General features: G+C 39.7%; 1 protein-coding gene across 1 annotated transcript in view; it reads right to left on the bottom strand.

Annotated features, from left to right (window-relative positions):
* Positions 1-703: 703 nt before the first annotated feature.
* ccser2a (coiled-coil serine-rich protein 2a) overlaps positions 704-13,197 on the bottom strand; it is a 62,021-nt gene continuing 49,527 nt past the window's right edge. The window contains exon 12 of the transcript XR_015088656.1: positions 704-2,791. The gene's annotated coding sequence lies outside the window, so the exon portion shown is untranslated. The remainder of the gene's footprint in view (positions 2,792-13,197) is intronic.

The raw sequence follows: 13,197 nt of genomic DNA, 5'->3' as shown, positions 1-13,197 counted from the left end.
CTTTTTTTTTGGGGGGTGGGGATTATGGGGGTAATGATTATGTTGTTATAAATCCATTGTGTTAAAGCCTAGAAGAAAAACTCTTACTCCAGAGACTCTGTACGTAAGCTCTGATTGCATTTCCGTAAATTTGATAAGCGGCTTGGATAATGGATGGATACGTCCAGCAATTTGAAAGACAGCGCCCTCCGGTGGCAAGCTCCTAACCAACCTGTGTGACAACAAGTTCCTCTCTACTTCTGTGGAAGCTTTCCTCGGCTATTTGCGAAAAAAAAAAAAAAACTAACCTACTCACATTTTTGTGCTCTTCCTGGGACACCTAAAAATGCGACAAGATTGCGCCAAACCTTTGTCGGAAAGTAATTGTCAAGGAAATACAGTCATCCCTCGCCATATTGCGGTTTTTGTGGTTTCACAATATGAGAGATTTTTAAATTGCACATATCTAATTTTAGACCATGGATTTGCCGCTATATCGTTGTGTTTTGCGCTGATCTTTTTTTTTTTTTTACACACAAACGCAGACGGATGTTTTCAGTATAAGGCACAGTCAGCGAGGACAAAATCTGGTGTGAGAAAACCACCATGTATCACTCCCACAGTTTGCTAGTTTACATATGTACAGTGCATTATTGATTTTAGACTTCAGAAGAGAATGAGAAGATGATGCAAGCCCTAGAAAGGGCTTATTTGGTACGTCTCACGCTGTGGTGTTAGCTCAGCCGATACAGGCAACTTTCCAGTCAGGAGGCCAAAGTTTAAACACATGAAGGTTTAATGTTTTACAATGTTTACATGGTCTTGGACCTGAATGTCCACTAATGGATGATAATGGTCCCCTGAGATGAGTTGTTTATGTTCCTCTTATCTTATAACAAGGTAAAATGGCATGTTCCCATAAATGTCAATTTTGCATTGATATTTAATGTGAAAATAACATAACTCATAGTTAAATGGCTATTTAAGATGGCCAATTTTGATATCCCTGAATCAATCAGTGCAAATGTAACTTTTATTGGCAATTCTCTGCTTATTAAAGATACATGGCTCATGGGAAAAAAATGAATGGCGAGTGGCTTTTCCCTTTAATTGTATGCGTTCAAAGGGCAATACTCTTAAAACCGTAAAATTATTGATATACGGTGATGTTTCCATTGGCTGTTTAGCTCAGTTTACCAACCTTTATGACTTGTTTTACATTAGAAACAGCTCATGGCACACTACCAAGCAAAAATATCACAAAATGTATAATACGAGAAACAACATGTATCACGGGGAATATGATCAAGACACACCCGTATTGAGTAAAAAATCTAAAATATATACAGATACACTGTATACGTATTATAAATACTACATATAATTTGACCTCTCACATACACTTTAGACACATATACTGTAAACTTGGAAAAACCTACCAAAATATTGAGCCAAATCAAATGATAATGAAAGTCTGCTAGCTTATTGCAAATACATAATGTGAAACCGTGTAGACGGGCTAATGGAGTTTAGTACAGATGTTACAATAATCCTTCAAACAACCACTGCTTTAACACACATGGAGCAGTAACACATACAAACAGAGCATATAAAAATACTCCGAGGCATATACTTATCCAATTTTTGTCATTGACGTGATGAAAAGTCGAGAGGCGATTCACGGATGACGACAATATTTTTCCTCCCAGTACAGCGATCCTCAATCTTTTTCAAGTTCTACGATGAATTATGATTTGGTTAGCACATAGTTGTTGTCTGTGCATTAACATTTTAGTGACGAGGTTGGACTTTGATTTGCCCTCGTTTTTTGCTGCCAGTCGGGACTCTATTTTTGGACCACTAGCGATCAGAGTAACCAAAGCTAGCAAAGCTAACCGCTATTCTCATCCACCAGCCATCTTATTTACTGTATAACGACACCTAAGCTGTTGGCCAATGCTCTTGAGATAACAGATGGCAATTCCCCACACTGGTTATACTGTTTCTAAGCATCTCTAACTGATCATGAGTCGTTTTTACCTATTCTTCGATCACAATCTTGACCCAACGTGCTGCGTCGAATCCTCAACCCAATGTTGCTGGGTAGAAACACCCCAACATTGGCTCTGTCCCTTTTGGACCTAGCACTGGCTTAGCTATTTCACCCAATTTGGCTTACTTTTTGCCCAGCTGTTTTAAGAGTACAGGAGAACCTCACAATGATGCAGTCAAATGTCTTAAATGTTCATAAACGTAAGCTCAAAGTTTACAATGCGCGTTTTGTTGGAAATTGTTGACGTTCATTCTTGCCAATTCCCCAATGGCGCGAACGCTCATAACACTTAAGCAGGTCTTGTTGTTGTTGTTGTGGTCATTAGGAAACTCGTAAACACACTCAGTCATGCAGATGATCTCACGGTGTCCCTGCTGGAAGTCTTTGGCTCTTGCTGCATCGTGGCGCAGAGCCGCGCGGTCCGGCTGACGGATGGATCCGAGGGTCCTCGTAGCTCTCCGGGCGCCTTGCGCTCTTCCTCTCATATACATTATAGAGTCCAGATTTCAGTGGCTCGTTGTCCAGATGGATGCCTCGGGGGAATGGCTGAGGAGGCCTGGCACGCATCGGATCATTCTGTTTCTTGATTGAGAGACACATCCTCTCCATCCAGAGTGTGTGTTTGAGTTATGGCCTCATTATTGTGACAATTACGTCCTGGTTTTGCCCGGTGAACGCACACATTTCACAATCATCAATAAATGACTGCGTGGGGATTAACTGAGAGTTGTTTTCATTTTCGGCCTTTCAGTTGGGTCTCTATAAACATTTAAAGAAGGGAACAGAAACCATAAAAAAAAAAAATCACTTGAAGTAACAGTCAACTGGGGCAAATCACGAGGCGCTTTCATGCTGCCTTCCTGGCAAATTGCCACTTCGGGAGTTTAACAGTCGAACCGGGATTTATTTGTGAGTGTCTGTCAGGCGTATAACGACACAGTGGTCTCGTGATTTGCTTATCTGACTCACAGCTCAGATGTTCGGGTTGAATCTCTGCTTTACTTTGTAGTTTATGGTCGAGGTGCGACAGTTAATCGATAACCAAACGATTATCAATTAAATCTATAATTAATTTTGTCAATCGATTAATCGTTTTGATACCATTTTTTTATTTAAAATTCGGTAAATACAATACAATGCAATTTTATTTATATAGCGCATTTGACAACAGCTACATCTGTAACCAAACAGTGAGTATAAAAAGTCTACATACTGGTGTTTGAATGCCAGGTTTTTGTGGTACTGTATGCGTAAACAAAAATGCAAGCAAGATAAATCATTTGGTAACTTTTGCCACCATTAATGTGACCTTAGGGTTGGACTTGGAACAAGTTTTGGAATGAATTACTGTATGTCGGTCTCATCTTTTTAATATCACAAAAAACTTGAGCAGGGGTGTGTAGTCTTGCTATTTTGCGGATTTTCTTAGACAGTTAATAACTGTATTTTTGTCTAACTATTGTTTATATTGAGTGTAATCCTGTGTCCACAAGATGGTGTCACACACTATTGAGTTTTAGACAGCGTTAAATTTGAAAGACGAAGAACAAAAACAGGAAGCACAACTTCAGTTTTTGTTGTAAATTATTGAAAATCATCCTCTGTAATCCTGCTTTTTAAACACAAAAGCAGTAGTGTTTTGACAAAAATCAACCATGCGTGCCAGCGCGTAGTGTCATGAAATCCTGAGCCGTCCTTATAGCGAAAGGAGGAAGTGAGTATGTCGTAAAGCAATTCAGGACATTTGAATTGTTTTGTGTGCCAGCCTGCCAGGGTTGATCCCATCCTCCTCAAAGTTGCTTTGTGCCAGTAAAAAACAATACAGACCCCCTCAGGGCATGAAGTCCCATTCAACTGCTGTATTGTAAGTCAATGTTTCATCAAAAGAGTTGTGAAAAAATGGTATTAAGGTCGATTTCTTGCCCAGTGCTGCTTTAATATATATTTTTATTTTTATATTGCGGATTTCAGGGTTAGGGTCGAAGACCTCCCCCTCCCCCTTAGACATATTAGACACAAAAAATGTAATGCACATGAATTTGGAGTGACTTGAAAAATACTTTTCAATGAAAAGTTCTTATACCCATGGCCTATTTTTTTTTCTAATGAAATACAAACAAACTTCCGCAGAACAATACGCTTCTGTTTGCCAGCTCTGTTAGTGGCTGCTGTTGTTTTGAAGAATAACTTGAAGATGAGAGGGCGTGATACTAAATGCTCAATAGTGAGCGATTGCTGAACGTGTCTCGTGGCCAATCTTTCTCTGAGAGTAACCTCGCGTTACCTCCTTAATTAGAATGCTAATAATTAACTGTTTTAAAACTAACTCCAGCATCTTATTATTGCATTCCTGTTGCGGAGGACGTCTGGCAGTTCGCCGCGAGGCATTTTCCCGTCCGAGTCGAACGATCACGAGGCACATAAAACTCAAAGCTATTATGCGCAACAGATGGAATTACATTTAGCATTTGAAACTCCATTAAATACACCACGGCATAATATTAGGCTTCCTTTTACACGCCCTGCGACGACTTTGGGTAATAACTTAACTTTGGATTAGCTTCCGCCGTGAACCGTGTCGGATGGTTAATAAGCTAATGTACAATATGGTGCCAGCATCCTTGTTTAATGGCGCCATGTCTTCCACCTTGACGTTTCACCGTATCCTAATTAATTTCCAACTCATCGCCTTCACGACCAAGAACAGTTCATATTTTGAAACGCAGGATTAATAGAGTCCAAAAAGTACAAGTTTTAAGTGATATCATGTCCAAAAGGTTAACAATTAAAGCAGCACTGGGCAGGAAATCGACCTTAACTCTTTTGATGAAACATTGACTTAGTAGTTGAATGGGACTTTAGTCATGCCCTGGGGGGGTTTGTATAGTTTTTACTGGCACTAATCAACTTTGAGGAGGATGGAAGGGACCCTGGCACACCAAAAAAATACAAATGTCCTGAATTGCTTTACGGCATACTCACTTCCTCCTTTATAAAGACGGAAGTCGATTCGAACGTCTACGCGCTATTACTTGTGTCATGGCAGAAGCCCCAAAACAAACAAAAACACAAAAGTATTGTTTAATTAAACAAAATTCGATTCATTGCCTCATCGCTATTCGTCTTTCACACAGCCACTGGAAGTAGAAATGTAATTCAGTCCAACTTGCAGGCCAGCGAGAGCTCAGGATTTCACGACACTAGGGAAATGTGGTTGACTTTTGTGAAAACACTACCGCTTTTGTCCACATGGCGCCGCCATAATCAACAAAAACTGACATGACACAGTGTTGCTTTAAGATTGACATCAAATGACTGTCCAACATTAAAAAATAATAATTTTGGTCTTAAAGTAAAAAGCAGACTTCTATTTCTATTTCCCAGACTTCCTTTCTGTCGATTTATTAGCCGCAGTCACGTTCTCATAATTCCCCGCCACTTAATGCTAACATAGCAAAAGCAGTTGAGGCACGCGTGGAAGTGAGCGATATTATTTGATGTCCCGGTACAGAAAAACCCAAGACAGACGTTGAAAGAAGTGCAGCGTTGCCCGGCGTGCTTAAATGATTCCAACGGATTCCAACGAATGAAAAGTGGAAGAGAGCGGGGAGGACTAACGAGGAGGGCTAATCAGGAGAATGGATTGGCTGTCTGGAGCTCGGCTATCCGCCGGTCCGCTCTATCAGCATCGAGAAAAAAAAAAAACACAAACAGGCACTTCAGTCAGCGCCAAGTATCGCCATGGCAACCAGCCACCATCAACCCCCTGTTTTGTCTCTTTTCCGCAAATCTTATTTAGTGAGTATTTCATTAACAGGGTTAATGTATTTGGAATTTTTAAATAGTATTTACAGGTTGTTGTTATTGTTTTGTCATCTAGCCGCTGTTATTTGCTGAACAATTTTCAGTAGTGTTACGATAGGCCTCCTTCAGGCATATATGTTAGCCAAGTTCAGGTCTGATTCTTAGTTGTTTACTGCTGTAACTTTTCACAGCTACTACGTAGAATTTCTATTGCACCCTAAACTGTCTCAAACTAGTTACAACCAGGGGCGGAGCTACATGGTGGCCAGCGGTGTCTTTTGTCACTCTCTGGCCACCCCCACATTGAGGGAAGATTTTTGATACTGACTTTTCTGCCATTTTCACATGGATGTAATATTCTTAGAGCCCTTGATACTTTGCCACAATTCGTTGAAAGTAACTGCCTATTTAAAGTAAAGTCAACCCAAACATATTGTTTTCCAGAATATGTTCTACGCAGGCCCAATAGTCTAAACATGGCATTCTGGTTAATATTGTGTTTGTGGAATATGAGCAATGCACCCGTTTTTAGCTAGCTCAGGGGGCGGCCATTTTGTCCCTTCTATTGACTGAAAATGACATCACAACTACTCAGGGCTCAGAAAACAGCTGAGCCATGATTGGTCGCTACCTGAGCACTTGTGATGTCATTTTCAGTCGACAGAAGGGACAAAATGGCCGCCCCCTGAGATGGCTAAAAGTGGGTACATTTTGCTGCTTAACTTCTATTCCATAAAGACAATAATAATCAGTCTGCTTTAATTCAACTAGTGGGCCTGCATAGAACATATTCTGGGGAAAAAAAATATGTTTGGGTTGACTTCCGCTTTAAAAAATACACTTTTAAGCATGCTCTGAAAGCAAACTTCAAAATAATCTGCCTTCAGTGGAGAACATTTGCTTTGATTTACAATCAATGTGAACCAAATTCATTACTTTCACACCATAGCAAGCAAACAACATGGCCGATAAGACGGTGTTTATCGTACCATGCAAAGTCCCAGTTTCATTCCAGACTTTTCGATTTGACGACACGGCTTTGGCCCGTCTAATGGAAGGTGTTTCCCTCACTTCAACATATAATTCCTTGGCACCATAATTTCACATGATACAGACCTGTCTAATGTAAAAGTAGTGATGCTGGCGCACAAGACGTTGAAGTGAAGGGAGGAGCTTCTATTAAACAGGCTTACACCCCATCTAATATAAAAGCAGTGCTCTGGGGCCATCTCGCAGCATCTGTCGGCAATTATATCCACGTTTAAAGGTCAATTACTTGCGGATGTTTGCTATTTGCAGCACGGCCCAATCACTACCTAACCTTTGGGCCAATTAAAAAAGCGGATAGGGTTGTGAAGTGCGCAGAGTTGTACAGATGAGGCAAGGTGACCTCCGCACAATACGGTATTTGCCACTTGGAAGCATGTACCTGGTTTCACACGTGATCAAATCACCGCTTTTGTGCCGTATAAACGGGCGGCGGCGTGTCTTTGGAAATGTTCAGCGCGATCGCCTTCCACCGGGTTCTTTTCTTGTCGCACGGGACACAATGTGAAAATGATTCCATGATTCACATTGTTTGTATTCGTTAAACTCATTCGCGGGGTGGCAACAAGCCCTCCCCTCTAACAAGAGCGTATTTTCAAAGCACGTTAAGGGAGCCGGGCTCTTATAAAAACGTCTTTATTGTGATGCGGCGCAAGCGAATGTTTTTAATGAAACGTAACAGAAATGTCACAAAATGCCAGGAAGATCAGAGATGCGCTAGAACGTCCTAAAAAAGCGAAACAATACAATAAACATGAAATAACATGCAGGCAGCAGCTTATGATTATTCCAAGTCGTCCAAAGTATTGAAGGGGGAAAAAAAAACATTTTTTTTGTGAACTGAAGAATAGCGCACATGGCCGTATGCTTCTAACCAGAGGGAATTAAAGCATTCAAAAGCGGTGAAAAGAATCCAGGGACAGAAAGAGAGCAAAAACATGAAAAGAGAAGATCCTGGGCCATGTCCTTGTCTGTTCTTTTGCTTTGTCCTCCACACTTCATAGGCGCTGTGGCCATGCAGGATGTGCTCAGTGCAATCAAGCATACAGTACATTCAATTGATTAACCAGAAAACTTGCAAAGGCCAATGGTTCTTTTTCTTCTCTTTTTTTATTTGCTCCCCAGCTGCCACGGACAAAAATGGCGAGGTTTAGCCATATAGATGGAAGGCAAAAGCCCTTGAAGTAAACTGATTTTGAAAAGTTCCTAGGTGTCTACATAACATATCTGTGACATACTTTCATCAAACACAGCAAGGATCAAGAATTATGGTACGTTTTACACACACGTGTTATTGTCTCATTCAAATTAGCCTGTTTGAGATATGTCTCATGCAAGGGCCGAACGACTGATACGTTGCCCCAAACGCTGGACCAACGTCAAGTGCAAACTTCCACACCAGCTAAGGCAGGGATGGGCAACTTAAATAAGGGAGCGGGCCGCAATTTTGCTATCAGCCCTACTAAGGGGCCACAAGACTGCACACTTCGTAACCAGACGTATGATAAAAATGACATTTTTAATACGGGCATACGGTGCCATAGTGCTACATCATAAAGTCTGTGAGCCAGTCGTGAACTTCATTATTAAAACCTGGAACTGAAGTGGTAAGTGAAGAAGGTTCAAAAAATCAGTTGAAGGCCCACTTCTACTAAAAAAGAGAGAGAGCCCGTAAAGGCAGGCAATACGGAGACCCACCAGAGTTTCCACCCCAACAAGGGGCGGAGCCATGGGTGGACCTGGGTGTGCACAGGCCGACCCAGATTGACAGACAAAATATATACCGGTAATTTTACATTTTTAGTAAATTATCATTAAATTATTTTTCAATTTTTGTTTTGTGTTTTTTATTTTATTTTATTTTTATTTATTTTTATTCATTTTTTAAAATTATTTTTATTTTATTTATTTCTCACTGAGAGAAATATTCAGGCCCAACCATTAGCCACGATCTGGCTCCGCCCCTGACCCCAACACCTGAGTTCAGTTGCTGGACAAGGTGTCCAACAACAGGTAGCTGATGAGCAAAAAACGGGCTGACGACAGAGCCTTGCGGAACACCAGTAGCCACGATGCCTCATAATACACTACTCAGTTTTCATTTGAAATTTCTGGATGAACCTATAATGCTCTATTACCTTTACAGTTGAACTACATTGGACCTTTTCTAAACTTTTGATTGCACATATCAAACTGTTCAGCATTTCAGTACTTTTTGCACAACTTGCTGTTCACAGCAGGTGTTTGATCCAAAAGGAAATTACTTCTTTTTTACAGACAGAACTTTTTTTTCTCGTACCCTTCTTCTTGCTCAAAGTCAGCTGAGCTAGGCTCCGGCTCACCCACTATCCTAATGAGGATAAGTGGTAGACAAAATGGATGATTGGAAGGGCTAATGAAGCTAATTAGATGGAAATGAGTGAAAATGACCGGAGAGTGAGGTCAGGTTTCCGAAAAAATAAAGCACACGTGGAAACGGGGGAAAAAGCAATGGTGTAGCTAATATAAAATAAATCGAAGCATGATTGGCCTTTGTTGCTTAGTGATGATCCAAAATGAGTGACGCACTCTGACTTGTTGCAAAATAGCACGTCGGCACGCATTAATGGCCGGCGGCGGCGGCGGCTCACGATCGAAGCACGTGAACAAATCATTTCTCCTGGCAAAAACGCTGTCTGAGAACCCAAATGGGTGACACGCGCCGACGAGTGAATGTGACAGGCTTGGCAGCTTACAACACTGATGCACCGCTAGCTGCCGAAAATAGATGTGATGGCGGCGGCATTGTTAAAAGCGACGTCTTTATACGCGACACCCGTGCCATCTCGTAGCAATTTGGCCGCGTGTGTTCTCTGACAACGGCCGCCGGCGTCAGGCCACCATCAGCCACATAACTAGACACTTACATCGGAATTAACGTGACCGTAATTGGATTCAATTTGATAGAAAATACTGATTGAAGTTACACACATTCATGATTCAGAAATGGTTTAGTGGACCAATGTGACAGACAGACCCGCGTAAAAAAAGAAATTGAAAATACAACTGGGGAACAGTTTGAAAGAAAAATTCTGTTGAGTTCAATTTTCAGGCAAAATTTGGCATGCTGATTCCAAAATTGCAGGCCGTTTTTTTTTTTAGCATTTCAAGTATTTTTCTCCACATCTTATCCTCCAGATTGGCAAAATTCCACTGATAGAGTAAGACGATAGTAAGAAAAGCTGATTATGATTGGCAGGACGGACGCCCATTTTGTAGGCGATAAACCAAAGACGGGAAACTTAAAAAAATAGTCCGACTAAGCATACTTGGAAATCCATGTTTTTTCCGTCTATGCACTCATCTATTTTCGCTAAATTTTATTTCATTTTATCCTGCTTTTTTGTTTTCAAAGCTTGTAGCTATAAATAAAACCTAGTGATTTATTTACATACATACACATGTATTTCATATTTTTTAAGAAAACGGGCAGCTAAAAAATTTGATGTGATGGAGAAAAACGGCGCAATTTACGCCAGTCGTGAAAGTAGAGCACTTTAAGCTCAGCATGAGGACAAAATCGCATCCAAACTATGCATGAAAAACGTAATCTAATCAGTGAATTAAGACACAATATTCTTAAAACTATCCATGTATTCTCAAAAATCCACCAATCAGGTTTACTAGGGCATTAACTTGGTTTGTGCTTTATCAAGTAGTTTATAATTATAATTAACCCACTTATATATTTAACGGTGCCCTCATACTCTGCCATAATAAAAACACCACACATTAAAATACTGTTCTCCGCCAAAGTGTTATTGTAACATTTTTTCCACTCCACCATTTGCATAAAACCTCAAACAATCATAGTTTGGCTATTTTTGCACTGCCACGTTGCACCAACTTTGGTTACAGTTATTCCATTTTCCATTGTTATTTTTCTTTTTGATTCATCAGAGATGCTTGCCTCATTTTGTTGCCGTCGAGTGAAATGCAACAACAATCAAGGCATTCTGATCCGTTCTATCTTAAAGCGAAATTTGAATGACGAGAACGTCTTTAACCAACTTACAAGTCCGGCTCATCTGTTTAATTTTTCCGTAGTTTTGGTCCCAGGAGCAGACAGTACTACAAGTATGTCACACAACCCCCAAAACACCATCTGCCTTATGTTAAGTTGGACAGAAATGCTCCAAATAAATAAATAAAAAATAAAAATAGGCAATTCAGCTCCATAAAAGACGACATTTCTGCACTGCGGTGATTCAAGTCGGGCAAAATTGGCTGCAAATATTTTGCGGCAAAGGAAGAGCGATGGCGCTCATTTATGCCAACACAATAACATTTAACATGATGCGCTCATTATGAGTTTATTGCTTATTTATGGCAACAGCTGCACTTTTTTTTTTTTTTTTTTTTTTTATACTCGGGCACTTGTTATTTTTCTGTCATTCTCCAAGCAGAACGTGCTGTTGTTATGTATGCATTTAATTAACAGCCATGCTGCTACTGGACGGCGGGCTGCTCCTCTTCACAATGATTTATTCATTTACAATAGAAAAGATATGTAAAGTATATGCAGAAGGATATCGAAAGCACTTCTTTTGCCAAGCACGTAGCGTGTCAAAGTTATTTGCGTGCAAAAAATGCAACAGTTTAACACAAAATCTGCCTTTTGTCACGCGCCCCCAAAAAATATCAATACTACAAAATTCCTTCAGCATATCTTGTCACAAACAATATATATGCATTAAGGAAAGTGGTCATTTTCCAAAAATCAAAAATCGATTAAAAATCGATTCGCCCAGATTAATCGATTCGAGTGAATAGTTACATTCCTACAGTGCGATATTTTGCCATATAAAACTACATTTGGTTGCAAAAAAGTCGACATGAAAATGTTACATTTTGCCTGAAAAACTACATTATCGTCACTGTCCTGTGAAAAACACTTATCTCCATTTTTTTTTTTTTTCTTATTTTTACATGAATGGTGTTTCCGCTTTACAAAAATTTTCAAAATTGGAGATACGTGTTTTTCACAGGACAGCGATGATATTTTGACAATAAGCAAAAAATAAATAGCAAATGAATTGATATTTATTGTGCATCATTCTAATTATACGGTATTACATTGAAATCCTATTATTTAAAGATTTTAAATTTCCCCGAATTCTCATTAACTCATGCAATGCCATTGACAAATTTACTCCCAGGAATTTATTTATATTTTTATCACAATTTTTAATCACAATTTTTCAAACGTTAGGCTAAAAGAGGATCTGAAAATGTCTGGCAGTGAATGAGTTGGACATTTTAGAATCTTTTAGTAGTATATTTAACAAATATATTGGTAAATATTTTGCATATTTCTTGGTGATTAAAACACGACTTTTAATGAGACCAATTGCAAATGTGAAACCTTGCGCCTTGGCTGAGGCCTGCGCTAAATGGGATTCTGCTTGTGTTTAGTTGTTGATGGCAACAACCTGAACGCGACTCTTCGAGCTGGTGTGAGCGAGCAGCTGGGAGGAGCAGATGGATGTGAGCATTTTGGCAGCCAAACACGCTGACAATCAACCCAATTTTCACACCGAACGTCCAAATATTTTCAATAAACAAGCGGCGAGTGAAAGCCATTCTTCCCGCTTCTCCTTTGGCTCGTTTGAGTCAAGTACAAAAGTGGGATTTGATGTGATGTTTTTGGAATAGGATGATTTAGTCTAGATTTACAGCACATATGCGTTTTCACTGTCTATTTATACGAACATTTTAAGTGGCACGAATGTCTGCCTTTACAGTGACCCAAACACACAAAACAACCCACCTTCGCAGATGCCCAAATTGCACGTAAATAACGCCACAAGCATCGACTCAAGGCAGTGACCGCGAGTAAAGAAAAATACATAATTCAGACAGATATTAAACTTTACATAACATTCAGTTGGGATTTGTCACACATTATTTTCCATATTAAAGGCTTTCGAGCTCATTTCAATTGAATCCCAGTACCCCTAAATTTTGAAAAATTATTTCTTTGTTACGTCCTATTTAAACAAGCTAGAAAATTGTATGGAGGACCCCCGCTATTCGTACCGGATCAAATCGGAGTCAAATCGTTAAAAGTTGTATATAATTGACCTACATTATAATTGTGTTGAAATTTATTTTTTTTTTACCAAATTCAATCGTTCCACTTTGAAAAAGACAATTCGATACGTATCTCGATAAATGCAGTACGATACGATTCAAGGACCGTACATTTTAAAGTGGAACAATGGAACAATTCGGTTCGATTAGAGGCACTCACATCTTTTATATCCAAAAGGATT

This window comes from Filicampus tigris, chromosome 11 (genome assembly GCF_054856515.1).
Source record: "Filicampus tigris isolate MCC_2025a chromosome 11, RoL_Ftig_1.0, whole genome shotgun sequence".
In the NCBI taxonomy this organism is placed as follows: domain Eukaryota; kingdom Metazoa; phylum Chordata; class Actinopteri; order Syngnathiformes; family Syngnathidae; genus Filicampus; species Filicampus tigris.
Note: the sequence above shows the minus strand (reverse complement) of the source record. Positions and strands in the feature narration are given on the sequence as shown.